Source organism: Rhamphochromis sp. 'chilingali', assembly GCF_963969265.1.
Source record: "Rhamphochromis sp. 'chilingali' genome assembly, chromosome: 12".
NCBI lineage: Eukaryota > Metazoa > Chordata > Actinopteri > Cichliformes > Cichlidae > Rhamphochromis > Rhamphochromis sp. 'chilingali'.
Genome location: NC_137939.1, coordinates 10,005,154 through 10,013,642, shown reverse-complemented (window position 1 = coordinate 10,013,642; position 8,489 = coordinate 10,005,154).

Below are 8,489 nucleotides of genomic sequence, written 5' to 3'. Positions count from 1 at the left end.
CATTAACCCAAACACACCATTAGCTTTGTGCTGACCTCTTTATAATTCAAACTAATTATTTGTGACCTTTAACTTTACAATTTCGGTTGTTTCTGTCATCAAAATAAACAACGCACACCTCTAAACAGCATCCCGTGCAAATTTATGCTGCTTTACTTATTCCAGTGTGCATCAAGAGATGCTTTTAGGATAACTAAAGTAGAGTAGTTTGTTGTGCTGACTGCCAAATGTATTCTGAATGAATTATTAAGCTGTTTTTTGTTTTTTCTGCACAGAAAAACAATCACAAAATACAAGTTTAAGAAAATCTTCCAAGAAATGATTGCACATTACTTGAAGGTTAACACTAGCACATTAATTTAAGACATCACGATAATTACCAGGAATGCATATTTTTCTTTTCATATTTTTCTGACAGCTTTTACACACTTGGACTGGCAAATAGAGGCAAAATCTGCTGCACCATTTTCATAGCACAGAGACTGCATGTTTTCAGTAATACCAGCAGCAGATGGTGCAAGGACTGAATTCAAGCTAGCCAGTAGCAGACTCGAGCTTTGAAGTGTTCTTCAAAACAAACATATGAGCAATAGAGGATGGTGGCACAATGTAATTCTGGCAAACATATGTGAGGTTTTGGGGAAATGTGTGTATGACTCAGTTTTTTAGAAACAGTGTTGATTTGGCAGGAAAAGGGTGACCTGCACTCTTAGGTCTCCAATTTATATGCTTAATGTTATTAAAAATCTTAAGCAATGAGGCTTTGCCGTGGGTGAGAACCTTTCACATTAATCTCGCATACTTACTTAATTGTAAATGTATGTAAAATAAGGCCTTGGTTGTCTCTTTTTTCCCTCCTATACATTTTACTGTTCACATGATTCTTACAAATGCTGTATGGCAAACTTGCTGAGACCTTATTCCAGCTGTTGGCCTCTCTGGTCATCAGGCCTTTTAACTTTCACATGCTAATATTTTAAATTTACAGGAAACCACAGTTTTAAAGGGCCTAAACTTTGGAAGAGGCTTCTTCAGCTCATCAGATCAGTTAATATGTAGTTTGTATTAAGCGACTGCTCAATCTTTCACACTTTATTTTTGGCTCTAGTTCACACATTTACACCCAGTTAGTGGTGTTAACGTGGGTCTCCTCCCAAGAGGCAAAGACACAAAGGAAAAACACCCACCCATTATTATATTTGTTTGCATGCTTAGCAACTTTTGCTAGGCATTTACTTTAAATGCCGCCTGGTGTGCTGTGACATTATTTTGAAGAATCAACTATAAAAACGTTTTTTTAAATCCTGGGATTAAAAAATTATACCTAACCAATGTAACGTCCAGTGAAGGGAATAACGGAGTTACAAGTAACGGCGTTACTAACAGAGTTACTTTTTTTTAGAAACGAGTAATCTAACTAATTACTATTCCTATTGTCTGTCCGCAGACGATCACTTTTTGGCGCAACACCTGGAGCTAAGGGGGCAAAACACATGCATTCTGCTGACCATTCATTCTGGGAGAGGGCGGGTCAAGTTTCCTCCCTCCAATCAGATCCCAGTTGAAAACTTTTCAAAATGAATGTCACGGACCCGGTTCCGGGGACTCGGGGTTCGTGAACAGTGTGGACCTTTATTGTTATTAGTGTATTGGATGTATGTTTGCTGCACTGTGCTCTTGTGTTCCATGCTGGTGTGTGTACGTGTGTGTGTGGCTGGAGGATGAAGGACAGCCACCTGCAGGCCTGATGGGTGTGGCCCTGCCAGCTGCTGGTCACGCCTAGCTTCCCACACACCTGCTTCTGATCAGGATCGTCGGGGGAGCTACTTAACAGAGCGATGGAGCTTCCTCCGGCGCAGGATCGTTGAGTTAGACTCCATGTCAGTGTTTATAGTGCTGGTCCGTGTATGCCTGCTGGAGTTGGTGCCATAACGGCTGTGTCTGTGTTTTTCCTCAGGAGAGTGGAACACAGGACTGCAAGACACACGGGGTGTGTGAAGGCACAGGGGCAGAGAGCACGGGATACCAGAACTTGGGAGAAGACACGTCACGGGAGTCGAGGGAGCACTTTTGGAGATTTAATGTGTGGTGTACATTTACCTCACTGTAAATAAACCCACTGTTCATTCCACTAAGTCCAGCGTTTGGGTCCTTTCTCCAACATCCCCCACGGTCTGCCCCCCAGACCGTGACAATGAAGTTACATAATACATTACAAAAGTGTAGAGCTGCCACCCAGGCAAAAGAAAAATAGAGCTTTATCACGTTATAACGTGTAAAGTTTATTGTTCTAACAAATATAAATAACAAATAAATATTGTACAAACGTGATAATTATATTGTAGGAACGTGATAATTATGTATATTGTTCAAACGTGAAAGGTATATTATACTAACATGATAATATATTGCTAGAACAATAAACTTTTCACGTTATAACGTGATAAAGCTCTATTTTTCTTTTGCCTGGGTGGCAGCTCTACGCTTCCATAATACATAGTTTAACCAAATAATGTAAGTTTTAATTCATGTGTTTTAGATAAAGATGAAAAATATTGTTAGGTGACGGCTGTGTGCGGACAGGGATAGGACCCAAGATGCAGACTCCAGAGAGAAACTTAAACCAAAACAGCTTTAATGCTGAACTCAAACATAACATAACTGGAAAAAGGTCAAAAATAAACTAACACCGGCGGATTGACAAAAACACACAGCAAAATAAACGGTAGATCGCGACACGGACACAGAGAAACACAGGGCTTAAATACACAGAAGGAGCAATCAGGGAATGAATAACAGGAGGGAAACACAGCTGGGGCAAATCAGAACTGACGAGACAAAAGGAAGCGTAAACTGAACACACTGAGATAAGACCGAGACCTTCAAAGTAAAACAGGAAACACATAACACAGACTCACATGCAGGCACTACAGAGGGAACAGAGACGTGGGACCAGGGCAGACACAAACACTGACTGAACACGGGGATATAGGAACTAAGGATACACAGAGACGCGAACTAGACAAGGGGATACAGGTGATAGGGGAGACAGAGCAACTAAAGAAGACAGAGACATAAACCATAAGACAGAACTCAAAGAAACCAAAGACTAAAAAGTATAAATAATATAATAAACTCAAATACTCTGGGTCAACGACCCAGGCATCCTAACAGTACCCCCCCCTTAAGGGCTGGCTTCCAGACAGCCCAAACCAAAACACCAAAACAAAAAAAAACCAACCAGGGCGGGCGGCGGGGGAAACAGGATAGAGGGCTCGAAACAAAACCAAACAAGGAGCCAGAAACAAAAAAAAAAAAAAGAACAAACAATGGAGCCCGGAAAGCAACAGAACAAAAAACAGGCTCACGACAGGCGCAGGCGGCCAGGAAAAACAGTTCACAAAAAGTTCAGGGGGCCGACCCGGAGGCTGACAGCACAATAGTCCAAACCTGGGCAGTTCAGGGGGGCGGCCCGGAGGCTGACGGCCCAAGAGCCCAGAAAACAGTTCAGGGGGCCGGGCAGGCAGGAGACACCGGCGGCGGAGCAGGTCAGGAGGCCGGCCGAGCGGGAGGCACTAGTGGCGGCGTAGTTCAGGGGGCCGTCCATGACGGCGGCGTAGTTCAGAGGGCTGTCCATGACGGCAACGACGTCCAGTCATCGGCCAGACAGGACGTGCAGGACGAGCAGGCCGGACAGGACGTGCAGGACGGACAAGACGTGCAGGACGGACAAGACGTGCAGGACGAGCAGGCCGGACAAGATGTGCAGGAACAGACAGCATGGAGACCTCAGGAGCAGACGAAGCTGAAACCTCGGAGGCTGGACCAGGCGGAGCTGCAGAGGCTGAGGCTGGACCAGGCGGAGCTGCAGAGGCTGGGGCCGGACCAGGCGGTGGAGCCGGTGGTGGCTGAACGGCCTCGCCAGAACCATCAGCAGACACTGGGACGTGCTGGCTGGGTCCTCCCGGACCCCCACCTGACGAGACAGGTGGCTGAACGGGCCCCTCGGACCCTCCACCGGAGACAGGTGGCTGAACGGGCCCCTCGGACCCTCCAGCAGGAAGAGACAGCTGAAGCGGTTCCTCAGACCCTCCAGCGGAGGCAAAAGGCTGGACGGGCCCCTCGGACCCTCCAGCAGGAACAGGCGGTGGAGCAAATGACTGAGGTGAGAACTGAGCAGGTGACTGAGCTGACAGGTGAGCTAATGTTTGAGCTATGGAGAGAAGTTTAAGTTGTATTGACTGTTGTAACGATGGTAGTAATGGTGGGTGAGGTGGTGGATGAGCACTAAGCTGAGCTATGCCTTCCGAGCCTACGGAAAACTGCTGGACGGGCTCACCTGAGCCTCCAGCGAGGACAGAAACCGGTGCAGGGGTCTGCTGGGCAGTAGCCGCTCCCACCCGCGGAATAGGCACGGGCGCAGAGACTAGCGGAGCCTCAGCCGGCCTGGAAACTGGAGCAGGGACAAACTGGGCCCTAGCCCCCCTCACCCGAGGAACTGATACAGGTGCAGGAGACGGCTGGACCGCAGCTGCCCTGGGCGGAGGAACACCGGAAGGCAAAGGAGCAGGCTCACTGAAAACTGGTTCATCAAAAATAGGTGACGACCCTTTCCCACCACGTTTAACAGTCCGTACAGTCTTAGGTTTAGCAGTGTTCACAGTCTCAGAAAAAACAGACTCGGCAAACTTGGGTTTTAGCTTGTTCCCACTCCAACGAGCAGACCTCGAACTAAAAATCCCAGACGAATGCTTATTGTGATGAACTAGCGCGGGACGATTCAAACCAAAACTGGCCTCCCAATCCAAATCCTCGTCGAGAAAAGAAATCCCAAAAGTGTCTGACGTGAGTTCATAGTCTTTACCGTTTAACGGCTCAGGTGGAGTTTGGAAAGTGTAGTCCTTTTGACTCACCACCGGAGGTTGCTTAGACGTGTCCATATGACAGCGACGTGAGCGCCGTTTCCTTTGGGCAGAGGTAGCTGGCGGTGTGAGCAACTGAGCGTCCGGTGCACAGAACGGTGACGCTGAGGATGGAGCGTGAGCGCCTGAAGCCACACGGAGGACTCCCAACTGAAGCGGCCGCATCTTGAGTGCCAGCGGAGCAACAGGTGGAGACTTCTGACAGCTCCGGGGACCACCGAGAGCCAGCCGAGTGCCATGGAAAATGCGCCTGACGTCAGGGGTGAGCCATGGCTTCCAGCGGAGTTCCTCCTCCAGCTGGGCAAAGGCTGCTCGGCGTCGCTCCTGAAGTTCAATGTCTGCTGGGTCTATAGTATGGTCGCGATCTTCTGTTAGGTGACGGCTGTGTGCGGACAGGGATAGGACTCAAGATGCAGACTCCAGAGAGAAACTTAAACCAAAACAGCTTTAATGCTGAACTCAAACATAACATAACTGGAAAAAGGTCAAAAATAAACTAACACCGGCGGATTGACAAAAACACACAGCAAAATAAACGGTAGATCGCGACACGGACACAGAGAAACACAGGGCTTAAATACACAGAAGGAGCAATCAGGGAATGAATAACAGGAGGGAAACACAGCTGGGGCAAATCAGAACTGACGAGACAAAAGGAAGCGTAAACTGAACACACTGAGATAAGACCGAGACCTTCAAAGTAAAACAGGAAACACATAACACAGACTCGCATGCAGGCACTACAGAGAGAACAGAGACGTGGGACCAGGGCAGACACAAACACTGACTGAACATGGGGATATAGGAACTAAGGATACACAGAGACGCGAACTAGACAAGGGGATACCGGTGATAGGGGAGACAGAGCAACTAAAGAAGACAGAGACATAAACCATAAGACAGAACTCAAAGAAACCAAAGACTAAAAAGTATAAATAATATAATAATAGTTTAATAGTTTAATTATTTATATAGCACATTTAATTACAACAGGAGCGTTGACCAAAGTGCTGTACAAGAATACAACATACATAATAAAACAACTTAGAGTATTAATAAATAAACTCAAATACCCTGGGTCAACGACCCAGGCATCCTAACAAATATGGGTTTCTACTGGGTTTATCTATGCAGCATATTACCTATTACTGTTTTGAATCCTGAGCTCTAATATGCTATATCTTGGCTACTTCCACACGTACACGTCCTCTCACACGCTCCTGCACACCAAATCTGGAACTACTGTCCATCATGTGTCGTCCTTTTTATCTACCTCGGGAATTTACATCGGTCATTGTAAGTGCTGCGCTTATTGTGACGGGGACTTTAATAGCGCCAACCTCAAACGCGCAGCGCCGAACTTTTATCAACACATCACCTGCCCCACCAGAGGTGAAAGGACACTGGACCAGTGCTACACTACGGTCAAGGACGGCTACAAGGCACAATCCCGCCCTCCTTTTGGCAAATCTGATCACGCCGCCATCTTCCTCATCCCAAAACGCAAACAAAGGCTGAAACAGGAAGTTCCGGTTCAGAGGAAGGTCGCGCGCTGGACGGATCAATCGGTGGCCGCGTTACAGGACGCACTCGATGACGCAGACTGGGGCATGTTCAGAAACAGCTCCGATGATGATGTCAACGTGTTTACGGAAGTGGTTGTGGGATTCATCGGGAAACTAGCGGATGATACCGTGGAGACAAAGACTATCACAACGTTTCCCAACCAGAAGCCGTGGGTGGATAAAACCATCCGCGACGCTCTGAGATCCCGCACCGCTGCCTACAACACGGGACTCACGACGGGGGACATGGACCCGTACAAAGCCGCGTCATATAACATGCGGAGGGCGGTGAAAGAGGCGAAGCAGCGCTACGGGAGGAAACTAGAGTCACAACTCCAACAGAGTGACTCTAGGAGCCTGTGGCGGGGACTAAGGACAATAACGGACTATAAAGCACCAACAACTGGTATGACGAATGCGGCCGTGACTCTGGCAGACGAGCTGAACACTTTCTATGCTCGCTTCGAGGCTGCAGCTAAGGACTCCAACGATGCTAGTGTTAGCGGCGCTAACGGCTGCAGACAGGAAGATACTGCCAGCACCGGAAACGTGCTCGTCATCTCCGAGCATGAAGTAAGGAGAGCCTTCAAGAGAGTGAACACCAGGAAAGCAGCAGGACCAGACGGCATCCCAGGTCGTATCCTAAGAGACTGCGCATACCAGCTAGCTCCTGTGTTCACTGAGATATTCAACATCTCTTTATCTCAGTCGGTGATCCCCACATGCTTCAAAGAGTCCATCATTGTTCCTGTCCCGAAGAAACCCCACCCTGCTTCTCTCAATGACTATCGCCCTGTAGCCCTCACCTCAGTAGTGATGAAGTGCTTTGAACGCCTGGTCAGAGACTTCATCATTTCTTCACTACCAGACACACTGGACCCACTACAGTTCGCTTACCGTCCAAATCGTTCCACAGACGATGCCATCTCTCATCTCCTCCACACATCACTCACTCACTTGGACACTAGAAGGGGGAATTATGTTAAAATGCTCTTCATAGACTACAGCTCTGCATTTAACACCATAATTCCCTCCACACTCACCACCAAGCTGGAGCATCTGGGACTCAGCTCATCTATGTGTCTGTGGATCTCCAACTTCCTAACTGGCAGACCACAGGCAGTAAGGATGGGCGGACATGTCTCAGCCTCCACCACTCTCAGCACTGGAGCCCCCCAGGGGTGTGTTCTGAGCCCCCTGCTGTACTCTTTGTACACATATGACTGTGTGGCCACTACCAGCTCCACCACCATCATCAAGTTTGCTGACGACACCGTCGTGGTGGGCCTGATCTCTGATAACAACGAGACGGCCTACCTGAAGGAGATTAGGAATCTGGAGAACTGGTGCCAGAGGAACAACCTCCTTCTAAACGTCAGTAAGACAAAGGAGCTGATAGTGGACTTCAGCACTAAGCAGGAGAGGAACTACCAGACCCCCATCATCAACGAGTGCCCAGTGGAGAGAGTGGACAACTTCAAATACCTCGGAGTTCACATCACGCAGGACCTGTCATGGTCCTGTCACATCAACACCGTGGTGAAAAAGGCCCGTCAGCGTCTCTACCACCTCAGACGCTTGAGAGACTTCCAACTGCCCTCCAAGGTGCTCAGGAACTTTTACTCCTGCACCATAGAGAGCATCCTGACGGGAAACATCTTAACCTGGTTCGGGAACAGCACCATGCAGGACAGACGAGCTCTACAGAGGGTTGTGCGGTCAGCTGAGCGCACCATCCGCTCCGAGCTCCCTGACCTGCACTCAATCTACAGCAGGCGGTGCTGGACCAAGGCCAGGAAGATCATGAAGGATCTCAGCCATCCCAACAACAGACTGTTCTCTCTGTTGAGGTCAGGAAAGCGATTCCGCTCCCTGAAGACCAACACAGAGAGACTGAGGAGGAGCTTCTTCCCGCAGGCGATACGGTCTCTCAATCACACCACCACACAGTACTGACCCACACATACAGTTCTTACACACACTGGACATTCTGGACATTGGT